At 47.0% G+C, this 25,972-nt stretch overlaps 1 protein-coding gene and 1 long non-coding RNA gene across 3 annotated transcripts in view; both read right to left on the reverse strand.

Annotated features, from left to right (window-relative positions):
* The window catches only part of LOC126985418 (forkhead box protein P1-like), a 483,883-nt gene that overhangs the window by 320,386 nt on the left and 137,525 nt on the right, over window positions 1-25,972 (reverse strand). The window contains exon 1 of one of the 2 annotated variants that reach the window (XM_050840268.1): window positions 22,114-22,689. The exons of the other annotated variant lie outside the window; for it this stretch is intronic. The gene's annotated coding sequence lies outside the window, so the exon portion shown is untranslated. Of the gene's footprint in view, window positions 1-22,113; window positions 22,690-25,972 lie in introns of those variants that run through there. 2 annotated transcript variants of the gene reach the window in all.
* LOC126985426 (uncharacterized) lies at window positions 19,552-22,716 on the reverse strand. The gene is made up of 2 exons (XR_007738705.1): window positions 22,647-22,716; window positions 19,552-21,413 (listed from the first exon to the last, which is right to left on the reverse strand). It is a non-coding gene; the product is annotated as an uncharacterized LOC126985426 (long non-coding RNA).

The raw sequence follows: 25,972 nt of genomic DNA on the forward strand, positions 1-25,972 counted from the left end.
CAGACCAAAAGATAAAGAAAAAAAGATAAAGAAATAAAGGAAAATATAAAGATAAAGATAATGAAAGATAAGGAAAGAGATAGAAAAAAGACAAATAAGAGATAAAGAAAAATGATAAAGACAAAAGGAAAGATAGAGAAAAAAAGAGATAAAGAAAAAAGGTTAAAGAAGAAATGCTAAAGAAAAAAAATAAAGAAGAGAACACAGAGAAGGGAAGTGAGGGAGCAAACACGCGGAGGAGAGATGAGACAAACACAATAAATAAGGAAAGGAAACTAAGGAGGAAAATAACAAAGAAGGAAAAGAAGGCAAGTAAACAACACGAGAGCATCTGATCAAACACACACACACACACACACACACACACACACACACACACACACACACACACACACACACACACACACACACACACACACACTACAACACCACGCAACACCACAACACCGCCAATAATAATAATAATAATAATAATAATAATGGTGAAATCGAGGTTGCCTTAACAAAACACATTAGAACAAACGATCTCAGTCAGCTTGTTCACTTATTATTATTATTATTATTATTATTATTATTATTATTATTATTATTATTATTCAGTGTCTTAAGGAAAAAGCAAAAAAAGAGTGAACATACCATTCTTGTTTTGCATCATGTCGGTCAAAACAAAATTAAAAAGAAGAAAATGTAAAAGGAAAATACAAGAAGGAAAGGAGGAAAGGAGAACATAAAATGAAAAAAAGGAAAATACAAGAAGGAAAGGAGGAAAGGAGAACAAAAAATGAAAAAAAGGAAAATACAAAAAAAAGATGCAGAAGAACAGAAAAGAAAATGTAAAAGGAAAATGCAAGAAGGAAAGGAGGAAAGGAGAACAAAAAATGAAAAAAAGGAAAATACAGTGATGAAAAAATATGAGCACAAGAAAATAATAATCAGAAAAAAAAACAAATTAACATACAAAGAAAAATATTTATCCTCTTTTTCTTGCACGCACTTAATTACATTTTGTTTTTGTTTTTCTTCGTTACTCAGTTTCTTTACGGGAGGAAAACGAAAACGGAGTGCGTGTGTGTGTGTGTGTGTGTGTGTGTGTGTGTGTGTGTGTGTGTGTGTGTGTGTGTGTGTGTGTGTGTGTGTGTGTAAGGGGAAGACAAACAAAATGCCTTGCGGACCCGACAAAGAAAAATGAACCTTATGTAATGACAACACAATGGCGGCCATCTAAAAATGCTGAGAGAGAGAGAGAGAGAGAGAGAGAGAGAGAGAAAATGCGTACCTCAGCGGTGGACCGTGGACGCAACCCTTTCCTCCTCCTCCTCCTCCTCCTCCTCCTCCCTTATCTAAAATCACACATTAAAGTCTCAGTTAACAGACGGCGTAAAGGGGAGTCAGTATCTAAGCCTCACAGCCTCCCCACTCCCCCTTTCTCCCCACAGCCTCTAACAGCCTCCTAAACAGCATTCATCTATGTATCCCTCCTTCCATCTCTTTATCTATTCTTACTTTTATTCCTTCACTTATATCTTATCCATTCATATCTACTCTTCCCCCTTCTATACTCATTCAACCCGTCTAACTCTTCGTCTAATTTTTCTTTTCATTCATCTACTAACTACTTCTTCCTTTCTCCATTTCTCTTTTATTTGCTCTATTTACTTCTTTTCCTTTTCTTCCTTTCTGCAACGAACTTTTTTTATATAATTCCCCTGCACAGCCACAGACTCCCCATACAGTCCCAGAGTTCCTTAGTCATTCATAGCATCCCACAGACTCCCTCACATCTCCTCACAGCCCCCTAACAGTCCTCAAACATCTCATAACCCTAAAGCATCCTCAGTCGTCTCCACAGACTACCACGGCATCAGAACAGCATCCCAGTACTCTCCCTCTCTTTCACAGCCTCCGCACAGCCTCCAAATGCCTCTCACAGCTTTCCACAGACACATTTACAGACGCATTCATAGACACAGCACAAACGGGGATAGGCTGAGTGCTGAGGTGCTGACACAGATTGGTAACACGTGGAGGAGGAGGAGGAGGAGGAGGAAGAGGAGGAGGAAGGAGGAAAGTGGAGGGGAAGAACAAGTTAGAATAATAATATTAACAGCAAAAGTAATAATAATAAGAGAATGTACAATGGAGGAATTGAAGGAGGAAAAAAATGGAGTAGAAAAGAAGAGGGTGAAAGAACAACTGAGATTTCCCGCCAAAAATTCTCTCTCTCTCTCTCTCTCTCTCTCTCTCTCTCTCTCTCTCTCTCTCTCTCTCTCTCTCTCTCTCTCTCTCTCTCTCTCTCTCTCTTGCTTTAAAACTCGTAATATTTCTTTTTCTTTGTAATACCGAGTGAAGTAGAAGTAATAATAATAATAGTATATAGAAATAGTAGTAGTAGTAATAGTCGTAGTGGTAGTAGTGGTGGTTGTGGTGACGGTGGAGGTGGTGGAGGCGACGGTCGTTTTTCTAATAGTTTACGCTTCCTGCCTTGTTATTTTCCACTTTATTTTATTTGTTCAAGTGGCGCGGGTGAAAGTCGTGAATCACTTTCTTGTATTTCTCCCTTTCTTGGAAGTCTGTCTGTTGTGTGGTGGCCCGGGCCTGTAATCTTTCCCTCAGACCTATTAATTATTGAGACACACACACACACACACACACACACACACACACACACACACACACACACACACACACACACACACACACGTAGCACAGTAAGCATGTGTGAATGAAAGACAGAGGAAGAAACGTTTAAATAAATATATAGAAAGAAAGGAAAGAAGAAGAAGAAGGAGAGAAGGAAAAGGAAGAAAAATGAAGAGGGAAGAAAGAATGAAAAAAGAAGGAAAAGGAAGAAAGGGAGAAGAAAGAATGAAAGATTGAAAAATAAAGAAAGAAAGAAAAGGAGGAAAAGAAAGAAAAGAAAGAGAGAGAGAGAGAGAGAGAGAGAGAGAAGAGGAGAGGGAGAACGGATGTGGGAGAGAGAGAGGGAGAGGAAAAAATGAGGGAAAAAAAGAAAAAGAACATGTTAGTGGTGTTGAAATCATGTTGTTGTTATTAGAGTTGGTGGTGATGATGGTGGTGGGTGTTGGTAGTGGTGGTGATGATGGTGATGATTTTGGATGAAGATGATAGTGGTGATGTGTTTCTTGTGATGATGTTAGTGGTGATTTTTGGTGTTTGCTGTGGTGGTGGTGGTGGTGGTGGTGGTGATGATACGTTTAAAGAAATAAGAAAAGAAGGAAAAGGAAGAAAGAGAAAAGAATGAAGGAAGAAAAATGAAGACGAAAGAAAGAATGAAAAACAGAGTAAAGGAAGAAAGAAAGAAAAGGAGGAAAGAAAGAAGGAAGAAAAATGAAGACGAAAGAAAGAACGAAATAAAGAAAAAGGAAAAAAGAAAGAAAAGGAGGAAAGAAAGAAGGAAGAAAAATGAAGACGAAAGAAAGAACGAAATAAAGAAAAAGGAAAAAAGAAAGAAAAGGAGGAAAAAAAAGAAGGAAGAAAAATGACGACGAAAGAATGAATGAAAAGAAGAAAACGGAAGAAAACAAGAAAACGAGGAAAGAAAGAAAAGCAAGGAAATAAAAAAAGCAAATGTGAGAAAATGGTGATGATGGTGATGTACTGGTGGTGATGATGGTCGAAATGGTGATGCTGGGTGTTGGTGGTGATGTTCGGTGTTTGTCCTGGTGGTGTTGGGTGTTGGGTGGTGGTGGTGGTGGAGGAAGTCATGCCCACAACACCGCTCCTTCCTCCTCCGCTCCTACCGATAAGTCAACAAGGGCGAGGCTTCCATAATGCGGTGATGAGGGGATGACTCTTAAGGGCTGCCCAGGACTGATGAATGGCCTGCTGACATGCCTCACCACCACCACCACCGCTCTCTCTCTCTCTCTCTCTCTCTCTCTCTCTCTCTCTCTCTCTCTCTCTCTCTCTCTCTCTCTCTGCCTTCCTCTCTCATCTCTTTCCTTTCGTTCTTTTCTCTTTATCTCCCTTTCTACATGTTTTCCTGCCATTATTCTTCTCTCCCTTTCCTTCCCTCAATCCATCTCTCTCCCATCTCTTTCCTTTTCTCCTTTTCTTTCCATTTTTTTCCATTCTTCTCTCCATCAGACTATCTCTTTCACTTCTTGCTTTTTCTCCTCCCCGCCTTCCTCCTCATGTCTCTTTCATTTTCGTCCTCTTTTTCTCCCCTTTTCTCCATGTTCTCTCATCTTTAATCTTTTCTTTCTCTCCTCCACTCACTCACTTTTACTTCTTGCTTTCTTCCCTCTCTTCCATTTTTTGTCCCTCTCCCTTTCTCATCCTTTTTTTCTTTTTCATTCCCTTCTTTTCCTTCTCCTCTCTCTCTCTCTCTCTCTCTCTCTCTCTCTCTCTCTCTCTCTCTCTCTCTCTCTCTCTCTCTCTCTCTCTCTCTCTCTCTCTCTCTCTCTCTCTCTCTCTCTCTCTCTCTCTCTCTCTCTCTCTCTCTCTCTCTCTCTCTCTCTCTCTCTCTCTCTCTCTCTCTCTCTCTCTCTCTCTCTCTCTCTCTCTCTCTCTCTCTCTCTCTCTGTCTTCCTTCCCCTCTTCCTCCTTGCCGCCATAACTCATGTATTTACTGTTACTGCATTTTCTTGGTTTCTTTTTGTTTTGTTTCCCACAGAGCAGAAAGAGAGGAGGAGGAAGAGGAGGAGGAGGAGGAGGAGGAGGAGGAGGAGGACAACAACAACAACATATGGAGGTCTGTTTAATCTTACGAGCTTCTTATATAATTCATTTGCATCTTAACTTTCAACCACCACCACCACCACCAAAACCACCATCACTATTGCCACTTGTCCTCCTTCTCTCTCTCTCTCTCTCTCTCTCTCTCTCTCTCTCTCTCTCTCTCTCTCTCTCTCTCTCTCTCTCTCTCTCTCTCTCTCTCTCTCTCTCTCTCTCTCTCTCTCTCTCCAAAAGGCTACCGAAAAAATATAAAAAGCAAAAAAATCATTATAAAAAGTCATTTCTCTTCCTCTCGCGTTCCTTCAAAGAGTCCTGCGGTGACCCCCCCTCCCCCCCCTCCCCCTCTTCCTTCTCTCCCTCCATCCTACAGCCTCCTCCTCCCTCTTCCTCCTCCTCCTTCCTACCTGCATCTCGACCCATCTGGCCCACACATGGCGGTCAGGAAGAGGAAAGAGGAGGAGGAGGGGAAGGGAAAAAGGAGGAGGATGTTTGTGGTATGTGTATGGAGGGAGGTGTGATTGGAGATGTGGAGGAATAAGAGGAGGAGGAGGAGGAGGAGGAGGAGGAGGAGGAGGAGGAGGAGGAGGAGGAGGAGGCTTTTTAAGGAGGTATATGGCGGGAGGAAAAGGCAAGTGGGAGGAATTTTTCAGAAATGTGGGTTAAGTGAAGAACCGAGTGACCGGAGGGGTTATCAAGGCATTAAAACGTGTGTGTGTGTGTGTGTGTGTGTGTGTGTGTGTGTGTGTGTGTGTGTTAAGAGCAAGTGGGAGGAAAGAAGGGAAAAAAAGGAGGGAGGGAGGGAGGGTAGGAGGGACGAAAGAAAGAGTGAAACAAAGAAAGGAACAGGAAAGGAAAGAAGAGAAGTAAGAAAAGGAAAGGAAAAGAGAGGAAAGAAGAGAAATGAAAAAGGGACGGTAAGGTATGGTAAGGTGAGGTAAGGTTTGGTAAGGTAAGGTAAGGTAAGATAAGGTAAGGTAAGGTTAGGTTAGATAAGGTAAGTTATGGTAAGGTGAGGTAAGGTTTGGTAAGCTAAAGTAAGGCAAGGCAAGGTAAGTTATGGTAAGGTGAGGTAAGGTTTGGTAAGGTAAGGTAAGGTAAAGTAAGGTAAGGTTAGGTTAGATAAGGTAAGTATAAGGTGCTGACAGGTGTGAATGACAGGTGTGAAACTGATGGAAAAAATCATCTCATTCACGATCACGAGTTTCATTTCACTGAAGATGATTTGCATTTTTCCTCTCTAATTTCCCAGGTAATGTTTCCCCCCTGTTTCTCTCCATCCCTCCAGACTTTCCTCCCATTTCCTCCATCCTCCCTGACTTCCCTCCATTTCCCTAGTGTCTCCTTTCCCTTCTCCTCTTACCTCCATCTCTCCTAACTTGCCTCCCGTTTCCTCTATCTCCCCTGACTTGCCTCCATCCCTCCAGACTTTCCTCCCATTTCCTCCATCCTCCCAGATTTGCCTCTATTTCCTTTCCCTTCTCCTCTTACCTCCATTCCTTCTAACTTGTGTCCCGTTTCCTCCATCCTCTTCGACTTGCCTCCACCTTCCTCCGTTTCCTCTTACTCTTCTCCTCTTTCATCCTTTCCTACTTCCTTCCGGCACTCTTGTTCTCATCCTTGTATTCCTAGTTTTTTTTTTTCTGACCGTTCCACATCCTTCCATACCTCCTGCTCCTCCTCTTCTTCCCCTTCATCCTTTTTCTTTCATATCTCGTCATTCTTCCTCCCTCCCATTCCTCCTGACTTCTCCCCCATTCATCATCCTTCTCCTCCACTCTCCCTTCTTCTTGCCTCTGCTCTTCCCTCCAATCTTTCAATCTTTCCTGGCCCTCTTTCCTTCAGTCCCTCCATTCTTTCTACCTCCACTCTGTCTCATCCCTCTTATATGTCTCCTCTTTCCTCCAGAATTTCCCCACCCTGCCTCTCTTTCCCTCAATCCTTATATTCTTTCCACTTCCCCTTCTCCATCTTCCTTTCCTTTCCTTCCTTCAATCCCGTAATCCTTACTACTTGAATTTTACTACATCCCTCGTACTTTATTTTCCCACCTGCTTCCTATTCCTCTCTCTCCCCTCCTTCACTCTCCATCCCTCCTACATTATTTTCCCTCCAATATCCATCCTCCTCCCCCCTTCTACACAGTCCCAGGAAGACACACCCGGGGCCGCCTTTCCATCAGCATCGGCCGTCACTGTTTTTCTTCCTTCGTCAGGGCCTTCAGGAGGGCTCGCAGGCACGATCTACTCCTACTTCTCCTGACCTTTTTTTCCCTCTTCCTCCTCCCCCTCCCCCTCCTCCTCCTCCTCCTCCTCCAGGACGTGACGGGCCGCCTGTTGACGCTAAGAGGCGAGTGTTCTTCAGGCTCCGTCAAGAGGTCTCGTGCCCTGATCTCGCTTCGCCCCCCCCCCCCTTCCCCTTCCCCCCCTTACCTGATACAGTGATTAGCGGCGCCACCCTCACCTGTCCCCACCTTCGCCTGCCCCCCCCCCTCCCCCCTATTTGGTGCTTTTGCGTTTATGTTTACTATAGTTCCATGTTTTCTCTTCCTTCCCTTTCTCCCTTTTCAGTGATGGTTTCGTGTTCTTCCTCTTCTCCTCCTCCTCCTCCTCCTCCTCCTCACCTGCCATTATCCATTACCCGTGTCACCGTAATTGTCACTGTTTCCTCCTCCTCTTCTTCCTCTTCCTCCTCCTCCTCCTCTCTCTCCATTCCGGTTATGTACTATCACGTAGAGCTACTTTTTTTATACACACACACACACACACACACACACACACACACACACACACACACACACACACACACGTAAAGAATGGGGGGGAGGGGGTAGAGCGATCCGATGCTTAATTACGTAATAAACTTTTTTTCTTTATTACTTAATCACCCACACCTGTGCTTCTTTACCTGTCCCGCGCACTCCACCTGACAAGCCTATCTGTCTATCCTTAACTTTCTGATTCTTCCTGAACGCTTCCTCCTATAACATTACTTCCTCTCCTTTCTCTTCCCTTAACTTTCTTTCATTGCTCTCTTTCTTCGCTTTCTTTCGTGTCTTTCTTTAATTCCTCTCCTTCTTCACTTTCTTTCGTCTCCTTCCATCTCCTTTCCATCCTCTTCCCTTTTCCCTCTTTCTCTAACCTTAACTTTCTTTCATCTCTTTCTTCCATTGCTCTCTTCCTTCGCTTTCTTTCATTCCTCTCTTCCTTCACTTTCTTCCGTCTCCTTCCATCCTTCATTCTTCTCTCTTCAGTCCCTGTTCACTCCACTTCCTTTTCCCTTCACTTTCCTTCATCCCTGCACCTTCCACTTCTATGTCCCTTCATCTTCCTTCCGCTCAATCCCTTCTCCATTTTCTACGCTAATATCATCACCTCCTCCTCCTCCTCAAACTCCCACGCATCCTTCACCTCTTCCGGTCCTTTCTTCACCCTCCTACGACTCCTTCACCTCCTACTCCTTAACCCTCCCACGAATCCTAGAATTCCTACTGTGTTTCCTTCATCCTTCAACACCTAATTCACCTCCTACTCCTTCACCCTCCCACGAATCCTAGAACTCCTACGGCGCTTCCTTCATCCTTCAACACCTTATTCACCTCCTACTACTTCTTAACCCTCCCACGAATCCTATAACTCCTACTGCGTTTCCTTCATCCTTCAGCACCCTTTTCACCTCCAACTCCTTCTTCATCCTCCCACGTATCCTTCACCTCCTACGGCACATCCTTCAACTTCTGCACCTTCTTGATCACACTCCTTCACCATTTCCTTCGTGCTAACACTTATTTTATTCCCAGCCATCCTGTGTATCCTACGACCCCTCCTTCACCCGCCAACAGTTTCTCCTTCGCCTGTTCCTCGTCTGGTGTTGTGGGTCGTGGTGGCGTGTGGCGGCGTGTGATGGCGTGGGCGTGGTAATGACACACACGCCACTGCTTGAGGCATTCATAACGTGTCGAGGGAATGAACCAATGCAAGATTATGTACGGCGGGGAATGGTTTTTTTTTGTGTGTGTGCGTGTGTGTGTGTGTGTGTGTGTGTGTGTGTGTGTGTGTGTGTGTGTGTGTGTGTGTGTGTGTGTATTTGGCGTTTTTTTTTTCCTTTTTGTCTGTACGTCAATGTGTTTAGCGATTCTCTTTTCTTCTTTTTCGTGTTCTGTATTTCAATGTTTTTTTGTTTTCTTTTTCTTCTTTTTATTGTCTCCACTTCATTGTCTCTTTTTTTTTCTCTCCTCCTGTACTTCAATGTGTTTTTCGTTTTTTTCTTCTTTTTTTATGTCTATATTTCAACGTGTTTTCTTTTCTTTTTTTTTCTTTTTGTCTCTACTTCATTGTTTTTCTTCTTTTTCTTTTTCTTCTCCTGTACTTAAATGTGTTTTCTTTTTTTTCTTTACTTATTGTCTCTGACCTTCAATGTGTTTTTCGCATCTTATTTCTTTTTTTTTGTCTGTGCTTCAATATTTTTTTTTTAGTCTGTGTGATTCATGGGTGATCGTAGTCCTCCTCCTCCTCCTCCTCCTCCTTCTTTATCATTCTTCTTCTCTTCTTCATTCCTTCCTTCATAAACTTTCTCGATTGTTGATTACATTTTCCGCCATTACATCGTCTTCCTCCTCTATCTTCTCCATCTTCCTTCCTCTTCCTCTTCCTTTCTTTGTATTTTCTTTCTTTTTATCCCCGTTTCCTCCTGACTTCTTGTATTACGGTTATTTTTCATATAATTTCAGTCTCTCTCTCTCTCTCTCTCTCTCTCTCTCTCTCTCTCTCTCTCTCTCTCTCTCTCTCTCTCTCTCTCTCTCTCTCTCTCAATAACAACAAAAGGGCAAGGCTTTCGTTATACCCTTCTTTGCAATACGAACACACGGGGTAAACGTTAAATTCTTTTGTCGTATTTATTAACTCTAACCACTTACACAAAATTTAAGAGGAGGGAGGAAGAGGAAGAGGAGGGGGAGAGGGAGAGGAGGGGGGAGAGGGGGGTGGGGGGGGGGGTCATGATAACAATGGCTGTCACAATGCTGCAAAAGGAAAAGTATATCAAAATTGTGGCTTGCATTAAATTGGATATTACAGATACATATTTTTTTTACTCCTCGCTCCCTCCCCCTCCCCCCCCCTCTCTCTCTCTCCCTCTCTCTATCTCTATTCATCTCCCTCTTTCATATAATATCCTAAGTGAAAGGCATTGGGAGAGAGAGGGAGAGAGAAAGAATGAGAGGAAGAGGGAGAGGGAGAGGAAGAGGGAGAGGAAGGAGGAGAGGGAGAAGTAGAGGGAGGGAGAGAGAAAGAATGAGAGGAAGAGGGAGAGGAAGAGGCAGAGAGAGGGAGGGAGAGGGAGAGGTAGAGGGAGAGAGAGAGCGAGGTGAAGGTAAATTAAGGGGGTCAATCATCAAATATCAACTCAAAGAAAGAAAAAGTGAAGGCAGCGTAGTAGTAATAACAGTAAAGATGATAATAACAATGTTGCAAACGGAAGGAAACGGGTATAATAAGCGTCTTGTCTGCCATCATCCTGTCGTGTACCGGTCTGCTATATGTATGCTCTGTCCTGTCCTGTTTTGCTCTATTTTGTTATGCTCTGTTTTCATATTCGTCTGTTTTTTATATCATCTGTTTTGTTTTGTTGCGTTTTGTCTTGTTCTAGTTCGTCCTGTTCCGTTTTATGATGTCACGTTCTGTCTCGTTTTATTTCATGCTGTTCTCTGTTCTGTTTTGTTTTGGTAATCTTTATCTTTTGAAGTAGGCGCGAGAAACGGGGAAAGAATCTACTCTGGTCTTGTTCTAGTTCGTCCCGTTCCGTTTTATGATGTTACGTTCTGTCTCGTTCTGTTTCATTCTGTTCTCCTTTGTCTTCTTTTGTTTTGGTAATCTGTCTTTTGAAGTAGGTGCAAGATACGTTGAAAAAAATCTACTCGTTGGGTATGCGGAAAAGACAGGCAGGGAAGGAAAGCGTTGGAAAAAGAAGGAAGGAGGAGGAGGAGGAGGATGGTGATTTTGGAGGCGCAGAGGATGAAGGAAGGGCCGTAGGTGGTGTAGGATGTCAGGATCACGTTAGTCGAAAATAGAGGAAAGAGGAAATGACCATGAAAAAAAGACCAAATAAAGAGACTTAGACTGAAATTGACATTACTTCTACTGGAAATCCTGCACATGACTAACTTCTGAAAACTACACTACTAATATAATATCACCTACTCTTCCTCCCTCAAACTCCTTCGCATCCTACACCTCTTCCGATCCTTTCTTCACCCTCCTACGACTTCTTCACCCCCCCACTCCTAAACCCTCCCACGTATCCTGAAACTCCTACGGCGTTTCCTACATCATTTAAATCCCTTCTTCACCCTCCCATGCATCCTACACATCCAACGGCTTATCCTTCAAGCTCTGCACCGTCTTGATCACCGGAAATACTTACTGGAAATTCGAACACAGTGAAGAATGCAAAAGTATTAAGTAAACTGAAATCGTATGACCGCCAATTCGTAAGATGGAAGGTATGATTAAGCCTAAGAGTTGAAAAGGGAAAGTTAATGAATAAGAAACACCTCAATAATCTTGCGTCCAGGGAAAAGGTTGAAGAACATTGTAGTTTAAATATTTAGATCAATTATCCTCCGTTCTTTAAGTCCTCTCGTTGTTATCTTCTTCGTTGTCTTTCCGCTCGTTTCTGCTCTTCCCTTTTTCTTCTTTTCGCATTTGTTTTCTTGTTCTTTATTCCCTCCTTCTGTTATCCTCGTTCTGTTGTTATTCTCTTCGTTGTTATTTTTTTTTTGTTATTCCTTTTCGCTTGTTTTCTCCGTTTTTGTTTTTCCTTTTTTTTTTTTAGTCTTCCCGGTTCTTCCCTTCCTCTGTTATCTCCCCGTTGACGTTCCCTCCCCGTTACTCTCCCCCAATTATATTCTTTCCGTTTTAATTCCGTTTATACCCCGTCGTTATCTCGTAGTTCATCTTCCCGCTTTTTTATCTTCTTGCAAATATTATTTTTCTCCAGTACTTTCCCTAAGCTCATATCCTTCTTTTCCTCTCTACCCTGTATATTTTCCTTGTTATCTTCACGCTTATATTTTCTCCTTGTCTTACCTGTCTTCCCTTTACTCCTGCAGCGGATATCCTCACGTCGCTGTCTTCCCGTCCCTGTCATCCTCCCCTCTCTCTCACTTTCCTCCCTCCCTTCTTTATTCTTCCTTTTTCCTCCCCAGCATGTGTCTTCTTCCTTGTTATCTTCATGGTTCTATTTTCTTCTCCCTGTCTTCCCGTCCTGTGTCATCCTTCTCCCTCCCCTTCCTCTTTCCTTCCCTCCCTTTCCTCCCCAACAGTAACCTCCCTTCCTATCCTCTCTCCCTTTCCTCCCCACCAATAACCTCCCTGATCGCCCACCTTCCTTTTCCTCCACTCCAATAATCTCCCTTCTCCTCCTTCAATTTCCTCCCCACCAATAATCTCTCTTCCTCCCCTTCCTCATTTTCCTCACTACCAATAAACTCCCTGATCGCCCACCTTCCTATTCCTCCCCGCCAATAATCTCCCTTCCTCTCCTCCCTTCCTTTCCTTCCCACCAATAACCTCCCTGATCACCTTCCCTACCTCCTCCTAACCTCCCTTACCTGTCCCTTATCACCTGCATTATTTACTTTGGCCTTTTCCTCCCGTGTCCCAGAAGCCGACCAGGTAATGACCCTCCCACGCTTCTACAGGTGGCGTGTACAGGTGTGTGCGTGTGTGTGTGTGTGTGTGTGTGTGTGTGTGTGTGTGTGTGTGTGTGTGTGTGTGTGTGTGTGTGGCCCCTTTCACCTCCCTCCTATACACTTTACCTATGCCTCTCCCCTTTCCCCTCCCTCCTCCTTCCCCCCTTCTTCCTCCTCCTCCTTCCCTCCTTCTCCTAGGCATTGTGAGTCTCGGGTGATCGATGTAATAACGTGAATATTATGGGTCTCCTTATTATGTCATTAAGGCGACTCTGGCGGGAACACGAGACGGGGGAGGGAGTGAAGGAAGGAGGGAGGAAGGGAAGGAGGGAGGGAATAAAGGAAGGAAGGAAGGAATGGAGGGGAGAAAAGGAATGAATAAGAGAATGACTGACTGACTGAATGAATGAATGAATGAAAGAAGAAAGGTGTAAACGAACGACTGAGGGAAGGAAAGAATAAAGAAGGAAGGATGGAAGGAAGAAAGGAAAAAGCGAGTGGGAGGGAAACATGGAATAAAATAAGGAATGAAGGAAGAATAGAGGAAACGAAGAAATGAACGTAGGAATGCATAGAGCAAGGAAGGAAGGAAAGATGGAAGGAACGAATATGAAGGAAGAAAACGAAATAAAAAAAACGAGTGAAGGAAGGTACAAAATAAGAATGAAAGTAAGGAAAAAAACATATAACCGAACGAACGGCCGAACGAGCGAACGTCACTCCGTCTACCGCAGAGCTCGGCGATGCAAGAAAAAAAAGAAAAAAAACGAAGTAAATTTATCATTGCTTCACGAATGACCTTTGACGGTAAGAAAGTTGGGGATGTGAGAGAAGGGGCGAGGGGGGAAGGGGAGGAAGGGGAGGGGCGGTGGACAGCAGGAAGGGGGGAGATGGGGGCAGCTTCTCAGGTATTCCGAGTGAGTAACGTCTGAAACTGGTAAGGAAGGTATGTAACAGCAGGTAAAATGCCGTCTTAATTGGGGACAAAAACCACGCCACTTTTCTTACGGGGTCGTCCGTGCAAATTGTCCGGTGAATTAGTTGCGTCATTAGCAGAACACCTGACGCCGCGGGGCCCTTGTTGTGACGGGGGAGGAGGAGGGGGGGGTGAAAAGGAAAGGAGTAGAAAGAGGCGAAAGGAGAAGACCAGAAGAACAAGAGGGGGGGAGGTGTTTAGGGTGAGTGGGAGAGGTGGCAGAGGAGAGAGGCGGAGAGACGCTATGAAAAATGGAGTGGAGTGAGAGGGAAGGAGGAGGGAGAGGGACAAGGCGGGGCGGGGCACAACTCACACCACCACCTTCAGAAGCAACAAAACTACCACACACCTGCCCCCCTCCCCCACCGCTGACCCTAATGACGGGCCGGCCACTCACGCACCGCCTCACCGCACCGCACCTCCGCAGCAGCAGCAGCAGCACACGAAGCCGCACCATAAGTACAGCCGCCCGCCCCGCAGCCTGTAAGTACGGCCCCAAGTGCTCCACCTCCCCTCTATCGACCTGGCTCCCGTGTTGACAAAATCCACAATTAGTGCCTCGCCTCCTGCCCCTCCTACAGGCACCCCAACCCCCTCCCCTTCCTTCCCCTCGAGGCACCTGGCGTGAGCCGTCGATAGCTGTTGCATGTAACTAGTACCCGCCGCCCCCACGCGCGGGGCACAGCACGCGCGGCAGGTAAGGCCCAGCCCGCCGCGCCGCGCCAGGGGAGCGTCGCCCGTGTGGGCGCTGCGGCCTGGCGCTGTGTTGGCGGCGAACATTCCCAGCCGAGTTATGGCGGCCTCTTACGGCGGAGATTTTCAAGGAATGCCACAGGAAGTATTCCGGGCATTATGAACACGGGAGCGCCGTTCACGCCACCTGTAAATAACGGTAAGGAGGCGGAGAGCAGGTCCCGGCGTTATCAGGCCAGGGGCACGCTAGGCAGGTACGGGGGGGGCGCGGGCCTGACCTGAGGGTGGCGGCGGCCCAGCAACACTCGCAACACAACAAGCGGCGGCGCTTCAAGTGTCACCACCAGTACTGTTATGGCGGGCGGGGAGGACGCACGCCGCGCGCCCGGGACTCCCTGCACGAGGCGCCGCCGCCACACACAGGCAGGGAGTTGAATGCGTCGGGGGGAGCCTCGCCTCACGGTGCCGCGGGAAGATCCTCCTCCCACGCTGCCGACCAGGGGAGAGGGGGGGAGGGGGGGAGCGGGCAGGACGAGGCCAGGTTTGTCTTAAAGAATTATTTACGTCCACGAGAATTATTCACCGCGTTCAGGCATTTCTGGTCTTCTAAAACTTTCAGCAACAGTTTGTTTACTGGCCCTTCCTCTCCCCCCTCTCCTCCCCCCTCACTCCTACCCTACACAACACATAACATTCTCTTCCCTTCTCTCCCTCCCTCCCCTTCGGCGGCGTCCCTCCCCCCCAACCCCACCCGTCCCTCTCCGCGTCTGGCCAGCGCCTCAAAAAGAGAAACAAGGAGTTACTGTACAGCGTAACCTCTGAGCCCGCCGAGAATTACAATCTCCTCCTTGCCCGGCCATCGAGACCTTTGTGGACGCCTCGTGCGGCCCCTCGCTGCCCATTTTCCCTTCTGAGTCGAGGGACAAAACGACCTTAGCGACGGCCGCCGGTGGGGCCAAAACGGCGTGAGGGCGGGCGCAGGGCGGGTACCCGAGCATCCGCCCCAACATTTATTATCAAGAGGGCAGGTTAACATGAATATCTTACATTTATTAACATAGATGATGGCACAAGTACCCCCTGGCAAATTAGGCTCAGGGAAAAGAAAACGAGGGATAGGAGGACCAGACTTGAAGGAAGGGTGGAGGCGGAGAAGGTGGAGGGGGAGGTGAGGGTGGTGGAGTACTACAATTACGGAGGTGGGGATGACTGTGGTATGGATATGGATGTACGAGGTGGCCCCCATATCCATCATCACTCCCCCTCCACTTCCTCCCTCCCTTCCCTCTAAACCTCATCCCCCCCCCCCCCCCCGGGTCACCCTCGTTTTATCACGCGATCTTGTTGTGTTGCCTCGAGCCAGGAATGCAAATGTTATCAAGGCTCATTTTTTGTTTTTGTTTTGCTGCAATACTCGAAATAGAAGGATTGGTGGAGTGCGTGAGTGTGAGCGAGACAGAGGGAGTGAGTGAGTGAGTGCGTGAGTAAGTGTGTGTGAGTATGTATAAGTGTGTGTGTGAGAGAGAGAGAGAGAGAGTGTAAGTGAGTTGATATGAAGGGAAGTAAAGGATCACTGCGGATACGGACAGAGTTCAGAAATACGGACAGCGGACAAGGGTGACTGGCTAATGGGAACGGACGGAGAAACGGACGGACAAATGCGGACAGAGAAAGATGGGCCAGAAATTAAGGACCGGATGTTTAAGGACGGAGATGGATGGACCAATAACAACAACGGACCGACGCAGGATCCACGGACAGACCGGATTAGGGATTCACGGACAATCTTCACGGACGAATCACGGACACGGACGAGTAGGTCTTAGGTGGAGGCGGAATTAATGAAGGCACAGGTAAGGGTCGCTGGCAGGTATACACAATTATTTATTATCATATTTTTTTGGTTAATGGATTTCTTTCTTTTCATCACTCGTTTTTCTTTCTTTTTTAACTCCTTTTACGGCGGCGGCGAGGAAAAATGAATGAATAAAGGAATTGAAAAGGAGGAAATGAGAAGGGAAAATCAGAAGGAACATAAGGGGAAAGAAGGTGACATTGGCGTTTAAAAAAAAAAAAAAAAAAAAAAAGTGAACGCAGGAGAAGTCGAGGCAATGTCTGACCGGTGTATGTGTGTGTGAGTGTGTGTATGTGTGTGTGTGTGTGTGTGTGTGTGTGTGGTCGAGGAAAGGCTCGATTATATTCCTCCCGAAGGTTATGCCGCAGTGGGAGGAGGAGGAGGAGGAGGAGGAGGAGGAGGAGGAGAAGGAGGAGGAGGAGGGGGGGAGAGGAGGAGGTCACCGTGCACCTTGTCTCACGTGCACTCTCAGGTAATTAACTATCCGGCACGAGAACACGGCGAGCACAAGAACAAAAAAATGCTTATGACTTTTTTTTTCTTTGCCTGCTTGACACGCGGAGCTTAAAGGAAAAAAAATGCCATGAACTTTCGTAGACATTTTTTTTTTTTAGGTTTTGAGTCGCATTGTGGGAGAGATTTTCATTCAGTCCACAAGGAAGTGATTTAGTACATTATAGTCTTTTTTTTCTTTTTTTTATTTGCTTTCATTTTCCATTTGTCTCACTCGACGTCTTGAGAGAAAAAAAAAATAATGAATTACACCGAAGACAAAAGACGATTCTAAGAAAAGTTTTCGTATTCATATTTACGACAAAAAAAAAAAAAAAGTGTAAGTGATAAGGCATATTTCGTGTTTCTTTCCTCTATTATTATTACTATTATTATTATTATTATTATTATTATTATTATTATTATTATTATTATTATCATCATTTTTATTTTGCTGTTCTTGGGTATGTCCTTCCTCTTATTTTCCTTTTCTTCTTCTTCTTCTTCTTCTTCTTCTTCTTATTATTATTATTATTATTATTATTATTATCTTCATCATCACTATTATTCTTTCAATAACACAACGGTAAATCTTGAACAAAATGTGAAAAAAAGTTGATTGTGTGTGTGTGTGTGTGTGTGTGTGTGTGTGTGTGTGTCGCACCGCCTGCAGCATGAGCCTAAGAAGAAATAAACACAACACAATCACTTTTTTTTTGTCACCGCGGCGCCAGACTTGCTTACCTCATCCTTCAATTAATTACAAATGTCACCTATTGTACCGGGCCGCGTCCTTACCTGACCAAAACGTATACGGCAGGTGAGCGAGAATAAGTCAGTCAGTCAGGCAACTTCCCAGTCATGCAGTCAGCTGAAAGTTTAATTATACATTTTTCTATTTATTATTTTTTTCAGTCAACAAAGTAGTCAGTAAGAGTGTGAGTCAGTGAGCCTAAAATTCAGTCAACCGTTTGCCAATCTTTACTATTATAATTTTTTCCATTTCCTATTTTATTACCTAACTAGTTCATCAGGTTGCTTTTATTTCTTATTTATTTACTACTTCATTATTCAGTTATTCAGTCGCTTCAGTCAACCTGTTACTATTAAAAAAATGTTCAGTAAGCGATCCAATGTCACTCAGTTGTCTATTTATTTATTCATTCATCCACTAACTCGTTCAATAAATCTGGCATTCAGGTTATCTATTTTTTTTTAAGAAGTCAATTAGTCTGGTTGTCACTTAGTTCGTTATCCAGTTATATAATCAATCAGTTAATCACTTGGTCATGTCAGCTATCAGTCACTCAGTAAATTATGAAGTCAATTATTCAGTCAAAGTCAGTCAAATATCAAAGTGCAATCAGATCATCCACCCCCTAAAGAAAAAAAATACCACCACTTCACAAATAAATGACAACACCCCCTGACAATCAATTCCTTGGCGGCAGGTGAGCGGAATCCAGGTAAATGTCACCCAGCCACTCCGCACATCCACAACAATCCAATAACAACAATCCAGTAACAACAACAAAAACGAAACTTATAATAAACTGAAACCTACACAGGACCAACGAAATTAGGTCACCATTATTCACTTTCCCGAGATAATCACCATCGCCATTTTTCAGTGTACCTCCCATGAAATTGTATCTCCTCCCCCACCACCACTACCTCCTCCGCCTCCTCCTTCTTGTAATTAATAACAAGGCAATGACGAGGACCATCCATAAAACTCGCCTAATCTGAACCCTCGCTGGCGGAAAGAAAACGGGATGATGCGCTTCCTCCTCCTCCTCCTCCTCAGGGCCACAGGGAAAGGAGACGAAAAAAAAAAAAAAAAAAAAAAAAAGACGGATTCCTCATCTAGACTCAGCGTATTGCTCGGTGATTATACCCATGAAGACCTGTGTTGAGGATGTGTCTGTGGTGTTTGTTTTGGTTAGTCCTTCACCACCATCACCACTATCACCATCACCAGCATCATCACCACGACCCCCATCACCACCACCAGCATTACCTTTTATTTCCATCTCGTCTTCTTCTGACCTTCTTTTCACGATCATCTCCGTTCTGCTTTTCTTCCGTTTTTACCTTTTTTTTTTTTCCTTTTTCTATACCTCCCTTTCTTCTCTGCCTTTATCTTCCTCTTCTTCTATTAACCGTTCTTTTCTTACTTATGTCTGTCTTGCTCTTCCAATCTATTCCTATTTTCCTTTTCCTTTACCTTGTCATCGTCTATCTCTATTTCTGCCCTTTCAGCTTCCCTCTTTTTTTCTCTTCTACTTCTCCATTTCCAAATTCAAGTCTTCCTCTAATTCTCTATCTTGGAATCTTCACATTTTTTCTCTTCTACTTTTCTGCCTCTCCGAATTCTTGAGTTTCTCTTATTCGAATTGTTCTAATCCTTACTACTCTTCTGATTCCCCTCTGTCTCTTCAAAATACTCCTCTTCCTCTTCTTTCCCATCTTCCAACCCTTCTTTCTTCATCTACTTTCCCTCCTTCTCCAAACCATCACCTTCATTCTTTCTTAACCTTCTAATCTTTACTCTTCTCCTTCCTTCCTTCCTTCCCAATATGCTAATCCTTCCTTTTCTTCTGTTTCTACTCTTCTAAATCATCATCTTCCTCTTCCTCCCCATCTTCTAACCCTTCTTCATCTACTTCCCATCCTTTTCCAAGTCATCTTCCTTTTCCCTCCATATTCTAATTCCCTCTTCTTCCTCTTCTAACTCCAAATACTCGTCTTCCTCTTCTTCCTTATCTTCTAACCCTTCCTCATCTACTTCCTCTCCTTCTCCAAATCATCGTCTCCCTTTTTTCTCCATTCTCTAACCCTCACTCTTCTCCTCCCTTCTCCACCTTTACCTGGCCAATTCAATTATGTCCGGTCTAGGCAAAGTTAGGTGAGGCGCGTCTAGTCTCAAGCCAGTTTGCCTCAGGACCACTTCCCGTCACACACGCTGGCGGGGCCCTCATGCCTGACCCGTTCTTTGTGTTGTGACGGATCTAATTGATTTTTCCTCCTCTCCCTTGATTTACCTCTTTTTCTAGCCTGGGTGATCTTTAAGTCGTTCTTGTATTGGTTATTGATAGGTTAATTATTTGATGCTTATAACTTTTTTTTTTCGATTTTTTTTCTCTTCGATTTATCTTTTTTTTGCCTGTATGATCTTGAGGGCGTTCTTGTGCTGGTGTAGTTTAATATGGTGCTTTTTTCACCGTATCCTTCCTCGTCCTCTTCTAACTCTTTCTAATTTTATTCGTCCTGCTCTGCCCCTTCTATTTTCCCTTTTCCTTTTCCTTCACTCTTTTATCCCATGCCCTTCTTTCTTCAATCCTGCATCTTTCTCCTCCTTTTTTCTCTCTTCTACTTCTCCTCCATCTCCAAATCATTGTTCTCCTTCTCGACATTTATTTTTTAGTCAGGTGGTTAATAAGGTTGGTGTTGTGTTGGTTATTGGAAGGTTAATGTAAATAGTTTTCTTTTTAGTCCAAGCGGTGACGGTCGTGCAGGTTAATTAACTCCCCTCACAGGTGTCCCACGCGCCGCTCTCCCGCCAGATAACCGTCATCAAAATAATTGGGCCCGCGATGTCCTGTTAGACGCTGAGCCATTAGCATCAACAACCCCGGAGCAGTGTTGTTTAACTCATAACTTTTGACGGAGCATTTATTTACCAGTTTTAAAATCGAATTTCCGGAGTGTTAACAAGCCCAAAAATTTACCCAAGTGTTGTTTTTACCGTTTTTTTATTACACCGTCAATAATTTATAAAAGGGCTCATCTCCATCGACGCATGTTTTTGTACCTTTTATTTCAGCGTAATCACAACGGTATCATGACTGAGTTAGATGCTAGGGACGGCGAAGGAAGACCCAGACCCAACAAGCCACTGTCCATCCCCAAACTTTGGCTTCTTTCAACGTGACACAGTTCCCTTACAGCCTCGCCCTCGCGACGCAATGCAAGCCTCGTGGCCGGACTGAGAGCCGCGTCCCGTCGTCTGGTATTAAGTTATTTACAAGTAAAGAAGCGGCGACCCAAATATTAGTCTCCCGCGACCTGTATTGCAGAAAATACGCCTTAGAGGCGCCCTGGGCCCACCCCTCCCCAGCCTACAGACCCCCCGCCCGCCACCCACCACCCTCAGGAAGGCGCGCAGCTCACCTTCATCCTGTGTGGAGGAGGGCGCCGCCGGCCCAGGTGGTCCCGGCGGTGGTGGAGCAACTCATCAATCAGCCTGGTGGTCCTGGAGTCCATCCACGCCACTGCTACGCCGGGGGCCACGGCGGGGGCGGCATCAAGGTCCGGGCACCTTGTCCTGTCCTCGGCTCCCTCGCTCAGGGCGGCCGCAGGTAAACACACGACTAGTTTTCACAGGTATTCTGGGAGCGTCAAGGCCAGACTCATCCCGTGGTCGCCGTGCCCCGGTGGCGTCCTCAGCTCCCTCGATAAAGCCGTGTACAGGTAAGACACACGCTTCGTTCACACACGCCGGCGTCCAGGTATTCACGGGAGCGTCACGGGCGGCGGTGCTCACCCTGTGGCCACCTTGCCCCGGAGGCTGCCGCGCGGCACTCGGAGGGCCGCCCCCGCGGGGCACACAAACACAAACATCCCGGCGGGTGGGGCGGCAGCGTCCCTCCCGCCCGCACTGTGGGTATCGAGGGTGGCTGCGCGGCGCGCGGGGCCTGGCTGGTGGCTGCCGGCTGGCTCCCGTGTGACTCAACTTTATCACGAACACAGTAATTAATTGAGCATCACTCTTTTTGCCCCCGCGCGAGGAGTCACCGACGGGGACTCGTGGTTGCCTCACGCTCACGCTCCTGGCATGCCCTCATCCACCCTGCATCCACACTCAGCCACGCGCGGGTACTTCCACCGCTCCGTTATCCACCCACAATATCCATTTATCCACTTGTTTCCGCGAGCACCCACACCGCTGCTAACGGTTCCTGCACTTCAAGAACTCACTCGCTACTCGCTGTCTCTTAAATTATCTGAACCTGTAGGAAAACAAGGCGGGGGTCAGCGTCTCGCCCCTCGGGAGGTGAAGGAAGACAGGACGCCACAAATAAGTGATCCCATTGTGTAAAAAATGTGGCCCAGAGATCGGATGCACGTCAGATAAGAGTTCAGAGTCGCCGGTAGTAACTGATGCGATTTTTTTACCACATTATTTTGGGGTACGAGATAAGAGATAATTTAAGTAGCGAAAATTATGCCGCGAGCTACACAATATCGCCTCCGACATGCACGAAGAGGATGTAAGGAAGAGGGAAGGAAAGGAGTTGACATTCCGATGCAAACACCAACACATGACTCACTTCCGAGGCGGTGAGGCAAGTACCCGCTGCCTCATAATAATAAACAAATAAATAAATGAATAAATAAATAATAATGAATTTGTCAATGTGTCGCAATGCAGCACTAAAATAATCAACATATATAATACACGAAAATGGTAATTGGCCTTATGCTCCTTGACTCATCAATAAAATATAAATAAAAACAAAACGATAAACACCACCATGAGTGTTCAGAGACAGGCGGAGAGCGGTGAGGAAATCAAGGGAACAGCAAGAGCACGGAGGGAGGAGGAAATAACTCTAGGAAAACAAACAAGTGAACTGATGGCCCTCTCAGCCCTCGGAGTATTGCCTCCTGCTTACAACATGAGTCTAGACATGAACTCCTCTCACTCACAGCTGGGCGGGTTACTCATTCAGTCATCGGCGGCGCTGCTGGCGTGTCACGCGGCTGTCGGGGCCCGATATGAATGACACACTCGTCTTTCCGGAGTCAAGGAAATTATCCCTTCGTGGCCGCCGGTGGGTCCTCCGCACAGCGTCAGGCCGCGCACCTCCGACGGGCGCCTCCGAAGGGAAACAATTGAGGGTTGAGAACAAGGTCAATATTTCTAGTCACTTATGATTCACACTCCCCCTGAGGCACACTTTTCCTTTCCTCTCTATCTCTCCTTCTCCTTCACCGTCGCCCTCAGCAGCGAATGTTGTCACTTCCTCGCACGGCGGCGGGTCGGGGCGGCGGCGGCACACTCAGCGCCGCCGCTTGTTGCCTCGAGTTATTAAGTCACTGGGGGCGGGATGGGCGGCCTGGTCCTCGGCGACCCTGCGGAGGTGCAATATTCCAAGGCCTTGCCACCTGTTGAGGCTCTATCGGGCAGCGGCAGGGTCAGCAGAGCACCGCGCCGCACCGCCACTTCACAACACACCCACCGCGCAGGCGCACACTGCCTCCCCGAGCAACACAGCAGACCGCTCCTCGCCGCAGCCAACACCGACTACTGAGTAACTTTGCCTCAGACCCCCTCCCTCCCCGCTGGCCCGCGTGTTGGAGGTGGCCGCCGCGTGTGTATGTTTGTGTGTGTGCAGGGCTGTCTGTCTGTCTCTACGTGTTTATATGGGCTTCGTGAGCGTCGACAGCCTCACTAAATGACAGGCATATAGAGTAGTTCTTTATCATGCGGAGTGTCCACTGTTAGTTAGACAGTGGGTGTATTCTTGCCGCGGCAGCGAGGCGGGGCGGCGGGGAGCGGGGCGAGCCACGCGGCCGCTCACTCCAGGGAAAGTGACATCTGGCATTTGCGGCGGAGTATGTGTGACTGCACATAGTTACCACATCTAATGGGATTCTGAACAATATCCCGACCCTCTGTGCCGCGCGCCGAGTACTTGCAAGGGTTTTGTGCGGATCGTGTCGGGGAGCAAATCTGCATCCACCTCTACTTGGCGGCGGCGTCTTGGGGCGCGCCGCCCTATATGGCAGGAGGGAACCCCCGCGCAGCGGCCGGCCAGCTGATCGCCCGGCAATCACAGGCAAACACAGCCGAGCCCGGCCTGGCGGGGCCTACGGCGGCGCGGAGATTCTGGGGAAGGCGGGAAGGAAAATATAGTTTGCACACGACGGGAGACGCGGGGCGGCATAAGCGGTGCATATCGCGAAGGGGAGGCAGGGGGCGGGGGTTAGGGGGAGGCGGGGCGTGCGGCGTGACGGCCGCCCCGTCACAGTACGGCGTCTGGCACGGGAACACCTACGCAAACCGCCCTAAATAGCGACGCCGCCCTCAGGGTGTCACCACGCATGACGCCACGGCCTCAGAATACCCGCCGCCGCCAGGTGTGTGTGTGTGTGTGTGTGTCCCTGGGCATCGCTGCAACACCGTCAGGACAACACGTCGCGGCCACAACACAATCGACCCCCATCGATCACCCCTCCCGTGTGCCCGCCGCCCAGGTGACTAAACGTGAAACACACCTGAGAAAATAACACCTATTCTCTCTCTCTCTCTCTCTCTCTCTCTCTCTCTCTCTCTCTCTCTCTCTCTCTCTCTCTCTCTCTCCTGCCGCCACTCACGCCGCACGCCGCAGATGCTCTGGACGACTCAGCAGCCATCTGGCCCCGCAGGAGGGTTGGGGGGGGGGAGGGGGATGCAGCTCGGTCAGTCAGGCGGAGCTGTGGCCGGAGGAGCTGATTCATTGGGCCGCGCCTCATCTTCATCCTCATCCTCTTACACACTTACTTCGACCCTTCCCTTCCTTATCCTTCATCTCCGCCTTAGTTTGTTGCTCTTCATCGCTTTCTTAATTTCCTGTTTTTTCTTCCTTTTTTCTTCGTTTTCTTTATTTTTTTATTATTTTCTCCTCCTCTTTCTCTTACGCTCCTTCTATCTCGCCTCTTCCCTTCTTTATCCTCCATCTCTGCCTCCTTGGCTTGCCTCTCTTCATCGCTTTCTTAATTTCCTGCTTTTTTTCCTCTCCTCTTCGTTTACTCTTTTTTTATTTCTTCCTCCTCCTCCTCCTCTTCCTCCTCCGCGTGACGAGCGTATGACCATAATAAGTGTTGCCTCTTTCTTCCACTTTCCTCTTCCGTTTTCTTTTCATCCTCTTTCTCTCTCTCTGTTTCTTCGCCTTCGTGTTGCCGTGGCTGTTTAGTATTCTTTCTTTTTTTACTTTAAGGAATCAAATCGAGTTCACAATGTCCTGTATTCTAATCCCCTTTTTATCGTAGGAATCCTTAAACGTGTGTGTGTGTGTGTGTGTGTGTGTGTGTGTGTGTGTGTGTGATGCATGCGTGCCTCGCGCCCTAAAAACCTCGCGTGTCACGTCCAAACTTTGCCTGCCTTGTTTACACGAATTGGCTGGGGTTTGCGCAACTGTGTGAAGAGACGACGAAGCCCTGCCTTGCCCTACCCTGCCATGCCCTGCTTTGCTCCGCCCTCCACCCCGCCCACCACCCACCCCCACACACACACGGCCACCCACTCCCTCTCACATTAATCCGCAAAAGCACACGAAGACTCACACGATCAACATTAATATCAATCTTAAATATATTCCTTAGCAGGCCATGAGTTACGGGCTCGCATGCAGACAGCTCCTCTCCCTCATCTCACCGCGAGCTTTCTCCATGACTCTGGGTTCTACAAAGGGTATTTACCGCCTCCCCCTCCCCTCTACCTCCCCTCCGATCTTCCTCCCTCCCCTCCGTCACTAACTTCGATGACCAAGACGGAGGCGAGGCGTTAAGAGGCGGCCGAGTGAGGCATCGAAGTGGTAATGTTAGACTAATTATCCGATTATCTCCAGCAGCCCTAAGCTTCCTGCCGTGACCGTGTGTGTGTGTGTGTGTGTGTGTCCAGGGCCGTGAGAGCGTTCGGGTGCAGCAACTGGCCGCTTAATTGGTGAAAAAAGTGGAACCTGATGAGTTTATATTCACTGTCACGCCAAGAGGAGGAAGAAGAAAGAGGAGGAGGAGGAGGAGGAGGAGGAAGAGACGCGTTGGCACCAGAACAACCACCGCCATAGGATATACAAGACAGGGTGATATTTCTAATGAGCTTATATTTTGTCACGTTGGAGAAATACGAGGAAAGGTACAAAGAAGATCGGGCCTCAGCAATCACGTGAGGAGGAGGAGGAGGAGGAGGAGGAGGAGGAGGAGGAGGAGGAGGAGGAGGAGGAGGAAGACTTACACTATTACACAGAAATACAAACCACAGACACTGAACTGGATAAACCATGAGGTCACGGAGAGAGAGAGAGAGAGAGAGAGAGAGCGCATCATGTGAACTTTTACTGGTGACATTTTACCGTGCCATCTGTGAGGCTCTAAAGGGGGGAGGAGGGGGAGGAGGAGGAGGAGGAGACAACGTAGGCGGGAAGAAGAGAGGCGATAGGTGGATGCTTCTTCTTCTCCTCCTCCTCTTCCTTCTAATCCTCCTCCTCCTCCTCCTACCCTTCAGCGTACCCCCCCCCTCCTCTCCCCTCCCCCCATAACATCTCCCCAGCATCTCCTCTCCCAGGGTCAAGGGAGGCAGCACATCGCACATCCCTCTTTTGCATTCTCTCTTTTTTTTCTCCCTCTCTCTCTCCTCCCGTGAGCACATCGTTTTGGTTCGGTGGCGACGGAGGAGGAGGAGGAGAGGGTGAAGGAGGAGGAGGAAGAGGAGGAGGAGGAGGAGGGTGAGTTACCTGAGCACGGCCTCCTTCTCTCTCTCTCTCTCTCTCTCTCTCTCTCTCTCTCTCTCTCTCTCTCTCTCTCT

Source organism: Eriocheir sinensis, chromosome 59 (assembly GCF_024679095.1).
Source record: "Eriocheir sinensis breed Jianghai 21 chromosome 59, ASM2467909v1, whole genome shotgun sequence".
In the NCBI taxonomy this organism is placed as follows: domain Eukaryota; kingdom Metazoa; phylum Arthropoda; class Malacostraca; order Decapoda; family Varunidae; genus Eriocheir; species Eriocheir sinensis.